At 37.4% G+C, this 20,631-nt stretch overlaps 1 protein-coding gene across 2 annotated transcripts in view; it reads right to left on the minus strand.

The window, feature by feature from the left end:
• Nucleotides 1-20,631, minus strand: part of CDKAL1 (CDKAL1 threonylcarbamoyladenosine tRNA methylthiotransferase) — a 664,051-nt gene that overhangs the window by 165,974 nt on the left and 477,446 nt on the right. The gene's annotated exons all lie outside the window — the stretch shown is intronic.

Raw genomic sequence — 20,631 nt, forward strand, 5'->3', positions numbered from 1 at the left:
ACCTCAGCTAGATACATCTCATAATTAAGAGAAATGAATGTCCCTTCTCAAGCAGTGTTGCTAGTGGATAGAGAACTTGACCTAGGACTAGAAGATTTAGATTCTATTCCCAGCTCTGCCACTGGCCTGCTGGATGACCTTGGGCAAGTCACTTCACCTTTCTGCGCCTGGGTTTCCCCATCTGTAAAATGGAGATAAGAATGCTGATCTCCATTTGAGATCTACTCATGAAAAGTGCTATATAAGCATCAATATGGTACTTACAATACTAAGTTGTTTCTTGGCACCCCAGTACGAAACATATCGACAAACTGGAAGGAATATGACTTTTAAGGAAATGTCAGAGCTAAATAAGTATATAATAGGTTGATTTCTTTATACCAAAGCAAGGGTTGGGATGTAAAAAAACCCCAAACTCTACGTGTGTGAATGCTGTAGTGTAGAGACTGGTCCTATCTGATTCCCTCAGGCCAAGAAGAAGAAAGGATATCTGGTCCTGAGTTGAACAGTTGGTCCCTAAGCCACTCTGCAGCTCTATGGTGGCCCCCAAGCATGCAGATGCAGATCTGCTCCCTGCCCCACACTCATCTTCCTCCTTTCTGACCGCTTCCTCCCAAAATCTGGGATGGATTCCCCAGACAGGACACTGGTGGTGCTGGGTTCTCTCATTTTCCCTATCCAGGTATCTAGTAACATAGATGAACAAACAAATACCTATCATCTGAATACCATCTGTGTAATATTTAGATGTCCAAAGAGAACTATTATTTGTTCTAGGGCAATAAAAAGGGATATGCGTTTAATGAAACCACTAATGGGACTATTCTGTGTTGTCTTTCACAAGACCTTGGTTTGATTCCCTGTCTGTTCCACCATGGCATTTGCTGGTAGTAATTCAGAGACAGTGACCCTTTGACAAAAAATGTCACACACTGAATCAAGAGGCATCTCTCCAGCAAATTAAATAGCTGCACTAATGTGCCACAGAAGTAAGGGTCAGTTCAAGACAGGAAGGTCAGTTTGATCTTGTAGTTAGAACACAGAACTGGGAGTCAGGAAATCTGATTTCTAATGCCAGCTCTTCTACAGACTTCCTGTGTTACCTTTGAAAAGTCACGTAGTCTTTCTGGGTCTTCATCCACCATCTATAAAATGGGGACAACTACTTTCTGACAAGTTTGTCTGAAAGACTAAATTAATTAATGCTTGAGAGGTGACAGTATGATAATTACAGAAAAGCCAATGAATAAGAAAAAGAAAGAAAATTAATTTATATTTCTCAGACTGCTGCAAGACTTGCAGAGTGGGAGGTATAAAATGGGAAAACACGTGGTTGTTTCCCTTTCACTTAGGATGACAGGATTTTTGTTTAAATCTTGCATATGTGAGCCATGCTGCTTGCTCTCTCTTTTTCAAATGCCATTATCTTTTAGTGTAGTTAGCTGCATGGAAGTCATCTAGATACTAATGTCACAATATTCCTCCTCCTTAGGTTTAAATAAAAACATAAAAATATTTTCCTCCATTCTTTATTACATTTATGAGTTCAGAACCTAAGATTTAAGACTTAAGACATGACAAGATTTAAGACATGGCAGATTAAAAAAACCCCAACATTTATTTGACCTAACACATAAAATAGGTATTTTTTGAGAGATTTGTCCCAATAGATGGGAAGGACTTTTCTCTTGCTAAATAAAGTTAAGTGGGAACCAATAGCTGAAATGTAAGTATAATGTGAAACAATCTGCTGCTGTGGGCCAAAGAGCCTGGAGTGGCTCCCACTGGTTAACTAAGCCTGACATAAGCAGCAGGATATACAGTTCTACTTGAAATGAAGTAATGTAAACATCCACGGTAGCTAAGAACTGAATAAACATAGAGGAATTTTGCATTCTATGACACTTCCCCTGCTCATACAGCACATATTTTGAGTTATAATGGTAGGCTTACATGAGACAAAATATATTACTTCAAAATTAATATCAAATAACACCAGCTGACATTTCTCGTAACATTAATAAAAACACTCATTAAGTTTGACAAGACCACTATATGTTAGTTATTTTAGCCATTTTAATGATATTGTTGGCAGCAGTGTAAGCATTTATTGACTAAAGTACTGGTGATACCATCCTTTATCTCAGCTGGGCTGTTTCTAAGGCAACATGAATTATAAGGTTCAATCAAGCTAGATTCAGTAAAATGTGTTCTCCCCCCCCCCGAGTGAAAAGGAAATTAAACATTTTTTAAATTCATAAACTGCACAAATGTCTGAATTCTGTTTGGTGATAAGGTGTTAATTATCTTAGTAATTAGATTTCTGCCTGGATGGGATTATGCTACACACAATGGAAAAACTAGGTTTGGGAAATGGAGTAAAGACCAGAGAGTCTATTCAGCAACAGCAATTAATTATAGCCCAATCCAATATGCCTGTCTAAAATACAACATTGCTGTGTGCTGTTTTTATATCACTTTTGACTACAAACTAAAATGTTAAGGAAAAATGTTTTTCAAAAGGGAGACAAGGTACAGTGTGTGTAAACTCCATTCAAGAGAAAATCCAATCCTGAAACAATCAAACTACCTGTGCTTCTCAAACACACACAAATACAAATAAATGGAGTTTATTCCACATACACAGAATCATTTTCATAATGACAGAGCAGAAGGGAAGAACAACAATGAGGGTATGGTTAAAAACATTTAAATTTGAAAACTAAGGTATCTTGGTGTCAGAGACTGAAACAAAGCAACGAAAGGTTCTTTACTCAGAAGTAAAGATCCGACTATGAAATAAAATATAAAATTAAGCAACAAAGATCAGTTTTTCTTCACAAATGTATCAGCCAAATAAATAAGCTGCTTTTAAAGATGAACTGTAAAGATATGGTGTTTTAAGTTACACAGAATTAAGTGCTGAATGTTACTACTAATCATTCTGTGGTAACAGGTATTTAATACATACATGAGTTTTTAGTAACGTTCTAAAAATTCTTTATAGTCTGATATCTGCTGGGTCTTTCTAGAGTCAGTAGAGATGCTCCAGAATGCATCATTGGTGAATCCAGAATACACAGTGGACTTTATGAAGGATAAAAATAATTTTTAACATATATAAGACCACTTGCAAATGTATTTATGCCCTGAATGCGACCAGCAGATTGGTTATTGGGGGTACTTGGCATATACCATTACTTCTCTGCTGTTCTCAAACCGACGAAAGACTTTCCAGTTCATTTAAAGGAAGTTTTAATCCTGACAAATTCCTCAAAAGACACAATGCAACAGTTACATCTTGCAATTATAAACCTTTAAAGCACTGCAATATTTACTCCTAAGGGAATTCTGCACCAAAAAATTTAAAATTCTGCTCATAAATATTTTAAAATTCTGCAAAATTCTACATATTTTATTTGTCAAAATAACACAATATAATCACACCAGTTTCAATGATTTTTGGTCATTTATTTCAAAATACCCTATCAGCAAGTATGTCTGTAACAATAAAGAAAACAAAAAAGATTCAGGAAATGTTTTTTGACAAATGGATTCCTTACTAGGCATATTAATACAGAACTCTGAGTAATATTTCATTTAAACTACAATACAGAACCGTTTTTCCTACACTTCTCAGAAGCAGTGAAAAGGCTTGCGGGAGTTGGGGCAATGGAGTTGCTGAGGGAGAGGGAAATAAATTGCTGGGAAGAAGCCTGGGTTGTTGGGTATGGGTGGGAAAAGTATGGAACAGGTTTTCTGGGAGGGTGGAGCGGAATTGTTAGAGAGCACCCCCCATGCAGACCCTGGCTGACCCCTAGCCTCCCCCATTCAGCCAGGTACATTTGCCCCCTGTCCCCATGTGTTCCTAACCCCCATGTGCCCTTGTACCCTCTGTCCACGTGTCCCTCCACCCAGACACCCACTTCCCCCATCCCCATATGTGTCCCTGTCCCCCTCCCCCTGTGTCTCTGTAGCCCCACTCAGCCACCCTCTCTCCCTATGTAGCTCTGCACACCCTTCCCCATCACCATGTGGCCCTGAACGTCCCTCCCCCCATTCCTCTGTGCTCCACTCCCATTCAGCCCCTGCCCTAGGCTGTCCTCCCCCATTAGCCCTTTTGAGCTCCTATCTGATCCCCCCAGCACCCCACGCTGTCTGTATCCCCATGGCTCCTGACCTAGCCTGACAGGTGCTGTGAAGAAGGTAGGTTCTTTCTCTTCCCTAGCTGGCCAGGAGCTGCTGCTTTGTTCTATCACCACAATGCCTTCCAGTTGGCAAAGGGAAGAACTGCAGCAACATTTCAGCAGAAGCTTTTTTCTGTGCAAAAAATTAAAAATGTGTGGCTCATTAATTATGCACACACGCAGTACTGCAGAATTTCCCCAGGAGTAAATATTTTGGCTGTGAAGAGGGTGTACTATTATCTCTACCCACTCAGCTATGACTCAAGAAACAAAGGAAGAATAGTTATTTACAAAAGGTTTCAGAGTAGCGGCCGTGTTAGTCTGTATCTGCAAAAAGAAAAGGAGTACTTGTGGCACGTCTCCAAGGTGCTACAAGTACTCCTTTTCTTTTTATTTACAAAAGAATCTCTGCTGGATTTTTACATCGAAAATGTACTTTTACTTTTACATCGAAAATATACTTTTTATAGAAATCAGGGGAAGTTGAAGAATGGCACACTTTATCTACAGAAAAATATATTTGTGTCTATGGGAATTTGCTAATTTGGGGTTTCTGAACTAAGGGCTTGTCAACCTAAGTTACGCTACTCCAGCTATGTGAATAACGTGAATAACGTAGCTGGAGTCGATGTACCTTAGGTCAACTTACCCCGGTGTCTTCACTGCACTGCGTCAAAGGGAGATACTCTCCGGTTGACTTACCTTACTGTTCTCAGAGAGGTGGAGCGGGGTCAATCAGAGAGCATTCTGCCATCAATTTAATCTTCTCTAGACCCACTAAATCAACCCCTGCTACATCTATTGCAGCAGCGTCTATCTCCTAGTGGAGACAAGCCCTAACTATCTCCTTTCTTCCCTATAGCTAAACCTCTTCCACCTGCTCATGTAGGTTTGAAGAGGAGTTGGGGCCAGCAACATAAGCACCACCTGGGACATCCGTGTCTGCCCAAAGGGTAGAAGTTACTGTTGCTGCTTTAATGAGCCGGAGTCCAAAGACCATTATATTGATGTGGTAGCACCTCCGGTTACTGAAGAATCTGGAAGCAGTCACGATGGAGCCAAGGAGAACATCCATCTAAAGACGGGAGAGAGAAGGAGGTGGAGGGATGTTTGGGAGAGCGAGGGCAGGGAAGAAATACAAGTGTCTTATCCTTCATCTGGAAAGAAACCCTTTCAGACTGCAGGGACAGAAACAGAAATGCCTTCCACCTCCCAAAGGTGGAGGAAAGAGCTTGGGGGGAGGAGAAGGGGGGGAATAGGAACAGGGCGTGGGTAAATCCTGCAACAGGCCAATTACAATGAAATGGACTCCAAGCTCTGAGCTCCCCACTCCTGTTTGCCTGAGAGATCCAGACAACTGCTTCTGTTTGCCTTGTTGCAAGTTGCAGCCAGGATGGAGAAAAACAAAAAAGAAACTGTCTCCTAACCCCAAGTGGTGTGAAGGAAGGGCCTAATCACAAATAACTTGGGAGATAAGAACACAGGATGCGTTGCTTTCTTCTCCTTCCCATCAGCAGGTCAAAAGACTGCTGAAAGAGTAGGAGAGATGGGCTGCTTGGGCTCTCAAGCAGCAGCAGCAGCAGAGAGAGCTCTACACTACCTACCAGTCACTGTAACAAGCCCACTGAGCATCTCTGTGGCACATTCCTTAGACCCATACTCATCCCCCCAAACCCTACTAATTCTCTTCTTTGCCTTTGTAAGGATGGGGTGTTTCCTCTATCCTTGCCAAAGATTTTGGGGGGGGGTTACTCCTTCTCCTTCTATTTTTAGGCAACAGTTTTGTTTTAGCATCCAGCAAGACTGCTCAAAGATTCTTTGGGGGTACAGAAGCTTTCCTTCCTTTTCCTTGAGGTGTTTTCTTAAGGCAGGAGCTGCTGTTAATTCTGATCAGATTCCTATTGGTGCTAAGATTCTACATGAGCACAGGATGGGTGAGTTTACCTATGAAAAGGAGGATTGAAGAAAGGACCTTTGGGGGATCTCTAAATATCACAGATTAACTTCTTTTGGCCATTTATTTTAACACTTACTGTTATCGAAGGCAAGGATTCACTTAACAAATGAATGCATCTGCACTTGAAAATCTGTAATAATTCTACATTGTTAACATTATAGTCTAAGATAAAAGCATCACAAAAAGTGGATTGGGCCTTTTGTGCTCATAACTATTGGGGTATATTTCTAACACCTCAGACAATGTGGTGAAACTGATTTCAGGGGCTGATTAGACCCTTTATTGGGAAGTTGGGTTTCCTGATGCCTGTCCAGTTCTGACACCTGTATGGTCAGCTCTGTCTTTTTCATAATTGACTGCTTAGAGAGAGGTGAATGCTTTACCTTTCTGGGAGACAACAACCAAAAAACATAGTAGGCATTTAGATGCTACAGTGAGGGGCACTATAAAAAAAATACCTAGAAAGAGATATCCAGAAGGAAGAAAGGCCCATGAGTGATTTGACTGGGAAGAAGACGGACCACATGTAACTTTAGGTTCCTGAAAAACAAACCAATTTTCACAAAAGCACAATATCTATGGTAAATCATCAGCAAATGTGTGAAATTTGTCCAGGTTCAGATTCCACACAAATCATTTCATGCAGCTTTAATTACAGCAAACATTGCCTTCAGTAAACAGTTTTCACAAAATCCACATCCAATCAAGAAATTAAATGAAGAGAAATTAGGAGATAAAATGCAATTTATTAACAGCTTCATCACCATTTCCTGTGATTCCCTGAAACTACTTTGCACAACAAAGTTGCTTCTCCATGTCCTATTCAGCACCTCATATTTAATGTGCTAAATCTACCAATGATTTAACATTCTCCAAGAGTTTTTAAACAAGATTTTTTCCAATAACAGGAAAATACTGTTTTTTTAAATCAACCCTAGAAGCAACAATATGAACAGTAACACACCTGTTCCTAACGTCAGACTATAAAGATGGTCTGGGAGTACAGATCAGTGCTCCCAATGAGGATGGGTTATAGGACTTTTTTCTGAGATGTATCGTATCAAAGTTAAATGAAAAAAGGAGAATTGCACAATGTAAAAATTCACACAGATACTTGTTGCCAGGACATAAAAATATTAAGCTTATGAAAAATAATCTTCTGAGAGTATCAGAGGGGTAGCCGTGTTAGTCTGCTTCTGTAAAAGCGGCAAAGAGTCCTGTGGCACCTTATAGACTAACAGACGTATTGGAGCATGAGCTTTCGTGGGTGAATACCCACTTCGTCGGATGCATGTAGTGGAAATTTCCAGAGGCAGGTATAAATATGCAAGCAAGAATCAGGCTAGGGATAACGAGGTTAGTTCAATCAGGGAGGATGAGGCCCTCTTCTAGCAGTTGAGGTGTGAACACCAAGGGAGGAGAAACTGCTTTTGTAGTTGGCTAGCCATTCATAGTCTTTGTTTAATCTTGAGCTGATGGTGTCAAATTTGCAAATGAACTGAAGCTCAACAGTTTCTCCTTGAAGTCTGGTCCTGAAGTTTTTTTTGTTGCAGGATGGCTACCTTTCAATCTGTTAGTATGTGTCCAGGGAGGTTGAAGTGTTCTCCTACAGGTTATTGTATATTGCCATTCCTAATGTCTGATTTGTGTCCATTTATCCTTTTACATAGGGACTGTCCAGTTTGGCCGATGTACATAGCAGAGGGGCATTGCTGGCACATGATGGTGTAGATTACATTGGTGGAGGTGCAACACTTCTTCTGAGAAATATTTTTAACCGTCAAGATTTCAATCCCATTTATGTCTTTGCGTTCTGAAATCTTCACTCTAGTAGTCTGGTAACCAGTGTGACCAGCAAACCTCCAAATGAGATTGGTATCATAGATGAAATCATTTGAAGGCATCTGCATGGCAGTTTTTGTCTTAAAGGATAATTGAGAGAAATACCATGAGTAGACGGTAGCTCTCCTTTAAAATTCTCAGTGTGTCATCAGGGTCCTCAAAGGGAAAGGTCTTGAACTTTTTCTTGGAACTTGGGGGCCTATCAGAAATCCTGGGAGCCACAAGTACCTTCTCAATATTATTACTTTTGAGAGCAAAGCGCCTGGATGTATATCCTATGACACACAAAAAGCTGCCCCAGAGGGTCTTTAGTCACTCCCACTCATTCCCAAGTGATGGCTTCAGATCAGTAATCTTGGTCTCTTGCACACTGAAGTACATTGAACCAATTCTGCAAGTCATAATCTGCCAAAATAATCCATTCATTGGCAATTGTCAGATACAGGCATTAACATTGCACACAATTTTCCAGCACTTTGGTCCAGATTTCTGGACCTCTGGTTCAGATGAGGGGATCTGAAGAACTTCCCTCCTTTGGCTACTGTGACCAAAAACCTGGTTAAAGAAAGGAATCAAACAAACAAAAAGCACCCTAAACTCCTTTTGTGTAATCTGCTATATGCTCTCAGGCTTTAATAATACAAGTTATCTCGTGCAAGTTATCAAAACTCCTTTGCAAAACTTCATAGGGGAGTGGTGCTACCTATCCTTCCTCTTCAAATTGTATGATGTCAAATAACTTGTGGTTTTTTACATAAAGAGCTGACAGCGGTATGTCCAAGACTTCAGACAGGCACTAGACCATGTTCTGAAATGCTACAGTATTATTCAAAACGTAGATATCCTCAGGGGAAGGGAAGTGGGTCTCCTCAATTATGGGTTCCTCTCCTCTTTCATCTCCAAATGTTATCTCAAGAGAAATTATTATTGGAGATTTCTTTGGTGGTGAACACAGTAGGGAGATCACTGCATTTTAAGGACTGATTCAGACTTCCTTGGTTTTGAGTACAAGCAAGTCTCATCACCAAACATGCATAAACCTGAAGACTGACTCAGTCACTCAGGCCACACAAGGAAACACCAAGCAGGTAGAGCTGTTGCACCAACATTTTTCCTACAAGTTGATGAAGCACAAACATAACCCACTTGTAGCCTGTGAACCAGATAAGTATATTTGAGTATTCTCCAGAGGAAAAAGATCTTTTAGACTGACAGGATCAGCTATGCAACTAGTTTATAAAATGAATGGAACTGACAAACACTTGGCTCAGAGAACAACAAAGATTTCTTTGGCAACCCCGACCTAAATTCTGCAGCCATTTGAGCAGCACACAGGAAAGCCAGAGGCAGCTATGTGAAAATAAGAACAGAAGGTTGAAGGAATAAATGTAAGAAAATTAATAATACAACCACAATAGCAGTCCTTTGATTATTTATTTCTATACTGAATTGCATCTAGGATCAATTCCTAGCTCTGCCACTGGACTGTGAGGTGACCTTGGGAGTCACTGTGTCTCAGTTTCCACATCTATAAAATGGGGATAATAATACTTACCTTTATGTAAGGTACTTTGAAATGTACAGATGAAAAGAGTTATACAAGGCTAAGTATTATTATTGTTGCCCTACCCCTTCAGTGTGTTTTTTGCATTGACAACATAACTAGAGGTTGACAGGAGAGACAACAGGAAGATTTTACAGCCAGGTAGGTGGTGGCTGGGGCTTTTGGTAACCAGGAAGCATGGGAGGCAAGTGGAGATAATCAGCACCTATACTCCAGAGGAAAAGGTATTAAAAAAATTAAAATTATTAAATTATTGAAAAATAAATAAGAAAAAAGAGAAAACCCCCCACAAACTTGTAAATAAATGTGACAAGAAGAGACAGAAGTTCTGTAGCTTGCAATACAGAGAGAAAAACAAGAACTGAGGGACAGCTGGTGCATGGGGTTCTTTTGTACCTTCTGTCCTAGAATATTTGAACATGTTCCAGCAAGCCCCCAAGTAGCTAAACACCTAGGAATGGATGTGGCAGTGCATGATCCACATTCAAGATTTTCTAAGGCAACACAAAATGAGACTAAATAATTGCAACACAACATTCCAAGGGCCAGTCGTGAAAATAAACAAAACTGAAGAGTAGCATCCAAATAAGGTATCTTAATTACGAAAATGATCTATATTATAAGCAATTAAACTGTTTGAAATTTAATATATTTGGCCCAAGGAATCATTCATCATACCAATCTCAATGAGGAATGCTATGTGTACCTCTTATCAAACTGTCCATCAGAACAGGCAAGTAAGAGATACACTGTCTTTAACTGAATTTTTATTAAATCTGTAACTAAAAACTAAATCTGACAAAATAAAGTGAGCACTATATCCAGTTGCAAAGTAGCTTCAGACAGTGTGACAAATTAAAGGTAACTCGGAGAGAAAAAAACAAACTATTAACTAACATTCAATAGCAAGCTAAATTAGAAATTCAATTTATGGAAACTATAATTCTTAGACCTCATTGTTTTAAACTGTGTTACATAGCCATTATTCAAATCTTCTATTTTGATTACTTTTAGCAAATTTAAATCTGCTGATGGTGTGCATATTTCCAATAAATACACCCGCATGAGATTGTAAAAGTCTACGATGGTTTCATTTACAAGTAGGCTCACCAGTGTTAACCTTCACTTGACTACTGAAACACTGAACACTAGAAGACTTTTTAATAGGTCATTTTTAAAAAAAATCTAAATAAAATATGTTTTTATATGCAGATTTTTCCTTCTTTTCACTAGCCTGACTCTTCAGAACTGATTCTCAAAACCCCACATAAGGAAGAGGGGAAGATAGTAATGACATACTATCCTATGCATTTTACAGAGGTGACTGCATTGCAATTCTCACAATATTCAGATATACACTCTTCTGTGTTTCCCTGAGTTATCGCCAGGAGTGGTGTGTTTATACGGATGGGAGAATAACTTGCAAAACCTTAAATCCTACTGTTTAATTTGGTAGTGGTTCACTGTCAAACACTTCAGACTTGAAGGGCAGCAGAAACTACGTTAATTCTACGTCTCAGAACTACAGAATCACTATATGAGTTGTATAGCGAATTATACACTTCAGTTGGTGCAGAATTCTGCCAGCTACATGTTTGATAGTGAGTCTCATAGGAAACACATTATATCTGTGCTCTGCACTAGCTTCCATCTGATTTCTGACTGCAGTTTCAAGTGCTGGTTTTGACCTTTAGAGTCATAAATAGTTTTGAAACAAGTTACCTTAGAAAGGTGACATTGAAGAAGTCTCAGAGTAGCAGCTGTGTTAGTCTGTATCCACAAAAAGAAAAGGAGGACTTGTGGCACCTTAGAGACTAACAAATTTATTTGAGCATATGCTAAGGTGCCACAAGTCCTCCTTTTCTTATTGCAGAAGTTGTGATTAGCTGAGGTGCTTGCTCTAACAGCCCTCTAAGTTTAAATGAGAAGGGTAGGCAGCTGAATATTTTCCATGAAGGGTCCGCAACTTGTTCCCAATTTGAATTTTCAGAACCTGGATTGGCTGATATTCAGATGGAGCTACAAGGCCTGATTTCCAAACCTATCTACGAAGACAAACTGATGGTGCAGACTGAGATTGGGTTGAGTAGAATTTTATTTTAATGGGGACTGGGATTGGCCATTTTGATTTGGAATCTCCTTTTTAGATATTGATCTCTAAAACAGGTGCACTTTATAATTAATGTAATTCTCTACCTGAAATTGCCATAGATAAAAGAATAACGGTATTATGTTTTAACAATTACAGCATAGGTTGTTTGATGCACATTTCCCTCCTATCAGCTGTAGTCTGAATGTTTCCTGGTCTAATTTTCATCATCAATTACCTAGAAGGAACCGTTTAGGCTTGGACTCCCACTAAACTTATTCATCTTTAAGGTACCATGCACTTCCCATACAAGTGAAACATTTTACAGAACTTCATTAGAGATTTATAACTTCAAATCATTATTGTTTTATGACTTAAAAATGAGTGACTTAAGACAAAAAGCTCAACATCCTTACACTTCATTTCTATTCAGTCTCTAATAAATACCATCTGGTGTGTACTTTAGGGATATAATACCCGTCAAAAACTCAGCCAGATTATGAGAACCAGCACCAAGTTGATCTGAAACGCGTATTTGAACAGATGTGTTTAAATTACATCTCTGTCTATCCACATGCATAAATTCAGAGCAAGTGCGTATTGATTTAAAATGCATAAAAAAGGGATTTGGAAATGCATCAAAAGTGAACAGCATCTCAACGGATCAAGGCTCACATTATTAAAGGTCATCACTAAAAATAAAGTTTGCATTTATTAAGGGTTGCACCAGGGAACAGTTCATGAGAACTGACTTAATGATTGTAGCACTAAAACAGCCATTGAAACTACACTAATTTTCTATAACCCCTCAGTATTTAACATTAAAACTGTCAAGTATGATCAGAAATAATAGGATCTCAGTTAGCAGCAGCTGTGAACAATATATGGTTTTTATGCTGATCCCAAAGACTAAGTGTCTTGGCTCTAATGTCCAACCCCTGACTCTTGCTTCAATAACAGTCATTTACTTCTTCACATTGACATCAAAGTCAGGGGAATCACATAAAAAAGGAATAATTAATACGTGTGTTTTCTATGGTGATGAAGTTCATTGATGAACTTCAAGAAGTTCTCTTGTTAATAGAATAAATATCTATTTTAACATTTAGCATTTAGTCAGGTTCAGTAGGTAACATTTAGCGGTTTGTCAGTGTTCAGTAAGACAGAAATAGAATTTTTTTTTAACCATTTGATGTGTTTGCTTTTGTTTTTGCTATGACTTATTCATTGTTAATATTTCGGGGGGACTTTCAACCAGCGAGAAAGACAAGTCTGTAATTATCTCAGTAATTATCTCTATAACTAATGCCACTGCTGTGGCCTTACTAGCAAGCAAGGGAACCCAGTGTTTTCAGAATGAATTTCTCAAGCAAATGTAAGGGACAATAGAGAAGTGTCACTGAAAGTTGAGAGTCTGTAGAAGCAATGCAAAGAATGGTCTGAAAAATATACCACAACTACACAAATTCAACAGCCATAGGGTCGTTAAAATATGCTACTTTTAAATTGCTATGCTTTGAAATTGTTTCAAATACATTTACAACAGAGAACACAGACTCACAATTACGCAAAATATGTTGACCTGTAAAAATTGCTAATCAATTTGATCAATATTAGATATCAGTAAAAACACTTGTATTACTGTTGGACATTACAGAAAAAACATGAATTACTAAATAGAAGTCTTGAGAGTCTACATTTTCTGCTCTATTGTGACACGTCAATGTGCTGAGCATCCATTTTAGTTACTCTGACTGTATTTATGCTACATTCAGGAACAGAATACTAACTGGGTCAGAACCTGTACTGAAAACTTCATAGTGTTCTGGTCAGCATCTATGAACTATGAACTCTCTAGTTAAAAGGTGATATATAAATGACATACAGCAACTGGAATTATAACTATGTCTATACATTTTCTTCAAACTGATATCAGCACTGCACTTTATCAATACAAATTGAGAAAGCTATAGTTTCCATTGAAAGTGAATGTGTAACCACAAAAAAATAAAATGAGTTAGTGCTCTGGGTGAAAAAATTGTACAAGTCCTACAGCTGACATCAACAGATGAGTAAAAACAGAAGACTCATGATCCTCTTTCCCTCCCGCACCTCCTCCACTCCATGGTTGCACCTATTAAGACAAAGTTACTGTTGTGAAAACAAAGGAAGGAGAATGTAGAACCTGAGGAAAGCCACAAATTACAGTGATAAAAACCGGATCATACTACCTTTCAACTCTTCAACATTCTTCTTAAAGCTCTACATTTAATGAAACCACAATGTTAAAAACATTATTCCGTACATAGATTCAACTGAAGTATGTGATGAGAAAGTAAGTCAAGAGGTTTATCTTCACTTTTAAACTTCTTTTTATACTAGCATAATGCAGTTTTCGCAGCTTGAATTAGGGAAGCCAGAAGGGAAACAAAACTGTATGAAAAAAAACAAGATGTGTTTTAAATAATCCTCAAGAGACAAACCTCAAGGATTTTTAAACATGCCAGATCATTATACAAGGCCACTTACTGAAATAAACTTTTTTAGTTACATGGTATGTACTCATGGTATGTACATAAAATAAAATTCATATGCATAGGTACTTTTAACTTTATCTGTAAGTGGCCAGCGTACATGAATAACCTTGGCAAACAGGTCAGGATTGAAGCACACTGACTGGGCGAAGAAGCAGTTTAATAAAATAAATAATAGTAATTATTATTATTATAGATGATGATGAAAACATGGTCAAGAGTATTTCAAAGACACTAACTTTGTAGACTTGTTTATTTGCCAAAGAGACATCATCTCAAGATGACAATGTTCAGCTAAGGCAAAAATCATAATAGAAGTCTGGCCAGTCAGATGGGAAATAATGTGTTCTGAGTGAACCACATAACTGCCTCTCCTGCCCCGTATTCCACGACTGAGGTGCTTAGCTCCCCTCTAGGCTACATAAGGGAAAAGGAGAATATGGCCCTACATCTTTAGGACAAAATGTCGCACAAGAGCATGGTGATATGCCTGAAGCACAGTTTTATGTTTTAGGGATTAAATTTTCAAACAGATCATTTCAGATTCAGTAACAAGGCTATTTCCGCATTAAGCCAAAGCCCATGAGTTTAACTTCAGTGAAACCCAATGTGTGTTTTTATTAATGATCGTGTGAACAGTAAAATGATATAAATTATGTCCCCAAAGAAAACAACGGAATAAAACTCAGATCACAGAGAGACTGAGAACTCACCTTGATAACATTCATTTAAGAAACTAAGGGGTAAATTGTCAGGAGTGAGCGTGTGCAAGGAATCTGCAATTCTGCCCGTGTGAACAATGAATGGAGTGCTTTGCTGAGTTTTCAAAGCACCTCGTTTTTAAATTCATTCATACCATTGGAGCTCTATTTATCATCAGGCCAATTTAGAAACATTACACAATAAAAATCAACCCTCAACTCCTCTGCCTTACCTTCTGCATGAATGTGTTTTTATCATAACCTAGTATTATCATAGGAATTTTTCTTGATTTTAAATTCAATTTTAAGAAGTTACAGGCACAGTAGTAATGTTTAATAGCAAGAAAATTTCATTCTTAAAATAGTGGAAGGATAAAATAGGTCATGCATACAAGCAAGAGGTAACTCAGATTAATGCATTAGGGAAGCGATGAGATTTTCAAAAGGACTCAGTGTTGGCTTAACTCTGCTCCCATTTAAATATTCAGGCCAACCCTGAGCATTTTTTGAATAATGCACCCAATTTGAGCACACAACACACTACTGACTTTGTGTTCATTGCTGCTCTTTGGTGCATTACTTACTTACAGATTAATTAAGAGTACTAAGCAGAAAAAGAAGGGAAAAGAAAGAGAAGAAAATGGCTAAGTAAAGAGTTGGAAAAAAGAACTGATCCACTTTATTTTTCTTTAGAGAGTTGTCTTCTTGATAAATACTGAGGAGATGTATATCTTATTATTTCAAATTAAAGTTCATTTTAATTATTTTTTTTATTCTCCTTATTCACATATACTGGCAGCAATATTCCACAGCCAAACTCAAACTATTTAAAGTACTGTATTCTGTGAGCTTCATTTAACCCCTCCATCTGCTTTTTGACAAATGTAATCCCTCAAAAACACTAGAAAGTTGATACTTTCATTTTTACAAACCATAAGCCTAACAATATGAGTAAAATCAGCTATCAGTAAACCCCATTTTATAGACATGCCATAAATAACTATTGCAAAAATGAAACAACTGAACAAGACACCTTTTTGTTAAAAAATAGCTATATCTAACTGAGATTTAGACCACTGTTCTGGATCGAGATTGTTAAAATTAATTGCAGAAATGAGTGCATTTTAAAAAATAGTTAATTAGTCATACTTGTTTTCAATACATATTGACATATTTACACCTAAAGAAGAGGTCAAAGTATTTTCCATGCATGCCTCCAATAGAAAACAGCACAAGGTTTGTTCTCAAGTAATTTTAAACTACAGATAGCTAAGTAGGATCACCAAACTCCCAAGATTGACTAGTGTCTACAGTTCTGGAGGCACTGGTAATGAATCATATATAAACCACTTTTTGCATACCCTTTTGGAACTTGATATAGTTTTAATAAATTAATAATAATTTATACGTAAACACTGTTTTTCATCCATTAAACTCTTAAAGTGCATCATAAAAGTGTGCAAGTATCATTAGGTTCCTGAATGTCTAAATTTAGACCCAGTTTATGCAAAAGGAACTTTCTGTTAAAATCCCAATTTCAAAAGTGGCTTAGGCCCACATCCTCAAATGTATATAAGTACTTAGCTCCCACTGATTTCAGTGGGAATTAGGCACCTAAATACTTTTGAGTCTGTCTAAGGGGACAGCGCGGGTTTGTCTATCCAAGCTGGAGATTACATCTCCTGCTTCAGTGTAGAAATACACTAAATCACTTTGGGGGGGGGGGGAAACTTTGGGCTCCTAAGTCACATAGGTTTAGGTGCTTTTGAAAATTTTAATCTTAGGTCTTTAAAACTTAAAATCAATTTTGGCTAAAAGCAGAGACTGGATTTTAATAATAAAATGAACAGAATAAGAGAAATTATTTTATAACACATTTTGAATATTACAGTAATGCTTAGAGGTCCCAATCAGAGATTAGCCACCTTTGTGCTAGATGCTGTACAAACATATAGTACCAAAAGTTTGCAGTCTTGATTAATACCATGAGACAACAAATAAACAAAGATGAAGGGCAAAGTAACAGTATTCCCAGCATGTTTTCAGATCAGTTGTGTTCAGTTTAGCATGTTGGGATTGTTTCAAAATAAAAATGAATGGTTAACAAAGATCTTCTTAAGGTCAAGATGCCTGGATCATACCTTTATATATCTCATTTCATCCTGACAGATTTCAAAGCACCCTGTGAACTTAAACGTAATATAAACAAAGGAAGCATTTCCTTCATCTCTTATATGATACACCTTTGGTGAAATAAACCAACAATCATTTGAAGTAATATGAAAAAGACCCCTGCATCAAATACAATAACTGTTTCAATAATTTGCAAAATGCTTCTATTGAGGAAGGAAATAGTGAAATCAGTTACTGCAGGCACATAATATATATGCTGAAGCTACCAAGAACATAGCCAAATTCTAAAAAAACCCCACCTACTATAGACCTCCTCATTCTGCAGCAGAAAACAGTGTATTCTTAATTCTTCCCCTTCCCCACCACTAAATATGGTCACAGTATATCAGGGGGAGGGGGAAAAGAGTGTTTTGTTAGATTTCAAACTTTTCTCTCGTACCATTGTCAATACTGCTGCGAAGAATTTCAGCTCACCTCAGAGATGTGGCAATTAAAGCACGTAACCCCATTAAATATACTTACCAGTATTTGCTTTCACAGATACTGTAAGTTTCTTAAGGATATTGATCTGGAGGCCTGGCTATATTGATATGAATCCTTTCCACGAGCTACATATATACACTTTGCTGTGTGCCACCTCTTCCTCCTCGTTCTGTAATTAGTGTAATACAGCTTTTGCCACAGAAGACTTGAGGGAAATGTATAATTGCTTTAGATCCCATTAAGTCATTTTATATATACACATACAAAATGGGAAATGACTGCCTAGGAAGGAGTACTGTGGAAAGGGATCTGGAGGTCATAGCGGACCACAAGCTAAATATGAGTCAAGAGTGTAATGCTGCTGCAAAAAAAGCGAACATCTTTTTGGCATGTATTAGCAGGACTGATGTAAGCAAGATATGGTAAGTAATTCTTCTGCTCTACTACGTGCTGATTAAGCCTCAACTGGACTATTGTGTCCAGTTCTGGGCGTCACATTTCAGGAAGGATGTGGACAAATTGGAGAGAACCCATAAAAGAGTGACAAAAGTGATTAAAGGTCTAGAAAACATGACCTATGAGGGAAGATTGAAAAAACTGGGTTTGTTTAGTCTGGAAAAGAGAAGACTGAAAGGGGACATGAGAACAGTTTTCAAGTACGTAAAAGGTTGTTACAAGGAGGAGGGAGAAAAATTGTTTTTCTTAACCTAAAAATTGTTTTTCTTAATCTCTGAGGATAGAACAAGAAGCAATGGGCTTAAATTGCAGCAAGGGAGGTTTAGGTTGGACATTAGGAAAAAGTTCCTTACTATCAGGGTGGTTAAGCACTGGAATAAATTGCCTAGGGAGGTTGTAAAATCTCCATCATTGGAGATTTTTAAGAGCAGGTTAGACAAACACCTGTCAGGGATGGTCTAGATAGTACTTAGTCCTGCCATGAGTGCAGGAGACTGGAATAGATGACCTCTCAAGGTCCCTTCCAGTTCTATGATTCTATTAAATCTATGAATATATCTATCTATATATCAACCTATATATATATAAAACATGTTTTTATAAGTACTTCAATTTAGTTTAAAAAAAGCAAAAAAACCTAATGCCTCAATCCTGAAAACATTTAAGCACAAGCTCAACTTCAAAGGGATCATTCACATATATAAGTATGGGTGTAAGTGTTTGCAAAATTCTAAGTTTGTAAGCATTTTCTATTTTTATGAATTTCATTAAATATCAGGTATTGTATTATGTTATAAAATACAAACAAAAAAGTTTATATATATATAAAATGGAGAAAGCGAAGAACAGAAGAGTGATCTCAGCAAATAGAAATCGATGTAACACACATTTAAAAAAATGATTATTTCTGTAATTTGTTTTAAAATCAATGCATACTGAAGAAATCAATAATTCAGATATTGTTATAAACAATAGACCATCTACCAGAGAGGTAATAGTATAATTTTAAAAAAAATTCTTTTTCAAACTTTTAACAAAATTTAAAAATCCATCAAATCCATTCTTCAGTATTAAGTGAAGGGGGCTTTGTATGCTGATGTTCTTCAATCTTTTTTTATAGTGACATTTGGACTTTGTTATAAACATAGGACAAATGTCTGATGTAACTGTAAACTCTGCTTTTTTAAAGTATTTTGTTAGACTCTAAACATATTTAGAATTCAAATACTGGAGTAACATTTAACTATATGTTCTTGTGACTGCCTAGAATTATTATTGATAAAAAGGCCGAAATTCATAGAATTTCCCCCAACAGGGGCACTTCCATTTACTAGAAAGAAGGGTGATTCTGTGTAATAGGTCTCTTTTCTCCTGTCCCACCAGGCAATAGCCCTTATAATGTTATGGCTCAATCACTTGGTAAGTTTCTGAAACTTTAGGCACCAGTCCCAGGGGAAAGGTGAAGCAGTGCCCCTAAACAATAACGACAAATCTAAATCCAAGCCAGTGGTGAGTAAACATGGCATTCATTTCTTCCACCCTGGGATCTGTCTTATCAGTGGTCCTGAATATTGTACTGAATGTCTTGGTTTAGAAGTACAAACTGTACAATAATGCAACCTTGGTTTAGTTTTATTACTGTCTTGAAGCAAAAGGATAGTAGCATTCTCCAGCATTTTTCACCTTGTTGGGTACTATCTGAGGACTAATCTCAGTTTTTGTTGCAAGTGTGCAGTATGTAAAAAAGTATTACACTTCCTCAGGCTAGTTCATTTCCAAAAGGATTTCTATGGCATGTAGAAACTGTGTACCGTAGCTAGGACACCACAACCCCCCAACAGAGGAGCAATATTGCTATAGCTTTCAAGTTATTAAAATTGCCTCAATGTTGCTTTTCACGGGGACTCCGTAATGGAAATTGACATTTTGTTTGATAAAGACTGGATGACAATGGCCAGTGTCAGATTGAAAGTTCTGTAAAATAAATTATATTCAGTAATGCGTGGCTAGATTAAATGTCTGCCATATATTTGTTAGGAGACAGAGGCAAGCTACTTTCACAGACTTTTGAGCTTTCCTTGGCTTACACTTGTGTGTAAAATTTCAGCAGTCCTGTGAATAAAATACATCTGTGTAAAAGTTTAGTGCTATTCTTCCTAAGCAAGTGAGAGGCTGGCCCTGAAAGGAAAGAGAAAAGGAGACAGAGATAGGATGGGAGGGGTTCTGGTGCAGTGGGAGGGAGAGAGGAAGAAAGAGAAACAAAAGAAATAGTACTAGAAGTCCAGTCCTTGTAAATATGGGTAACCCATTGCAAATTACTGAATTTTGGAAATTACTGAGTAAGGGAAACAAACATAAAAAAGAATAATGTATCACTACATATCCCTTGTTCATTTTTCTAATAACTGTCATTTAGTTTAAGATATTACTCCATAATATAAAAATAAATATACTGTAACATATATTATTGTTTTGAAAGGAAATCATTACATTCATCCTTATGCTAATGTTGTCTCATATACTTCTTTTAATTTTAACATTAAGACGGCTTCCAGTGATTTCAGTCATGATGTCAAACATATTTCTGATAGGCCTAAATTATTCACTTTATTATAATGTGAATAATAACTGTGAGGGGGAAATGCCAGAGTTTTATAGGAATAAAAAGAAAATGTCTACAGATAC

Source organism: Lepidochelys kempii, chromosome 2, assembly GCF_965140265.1.
Source record: "Lepidochelys kempii isolate rLepKem1 chromosome 2, rLepKem1.hap2, whole genome shotgun sequence".
Taxonomy (NCBI): Eukaryota; Metazoa; Chordata; order Testudines; family Cheloniidae; genus Lepidochelys; species Lepidochelys kempii.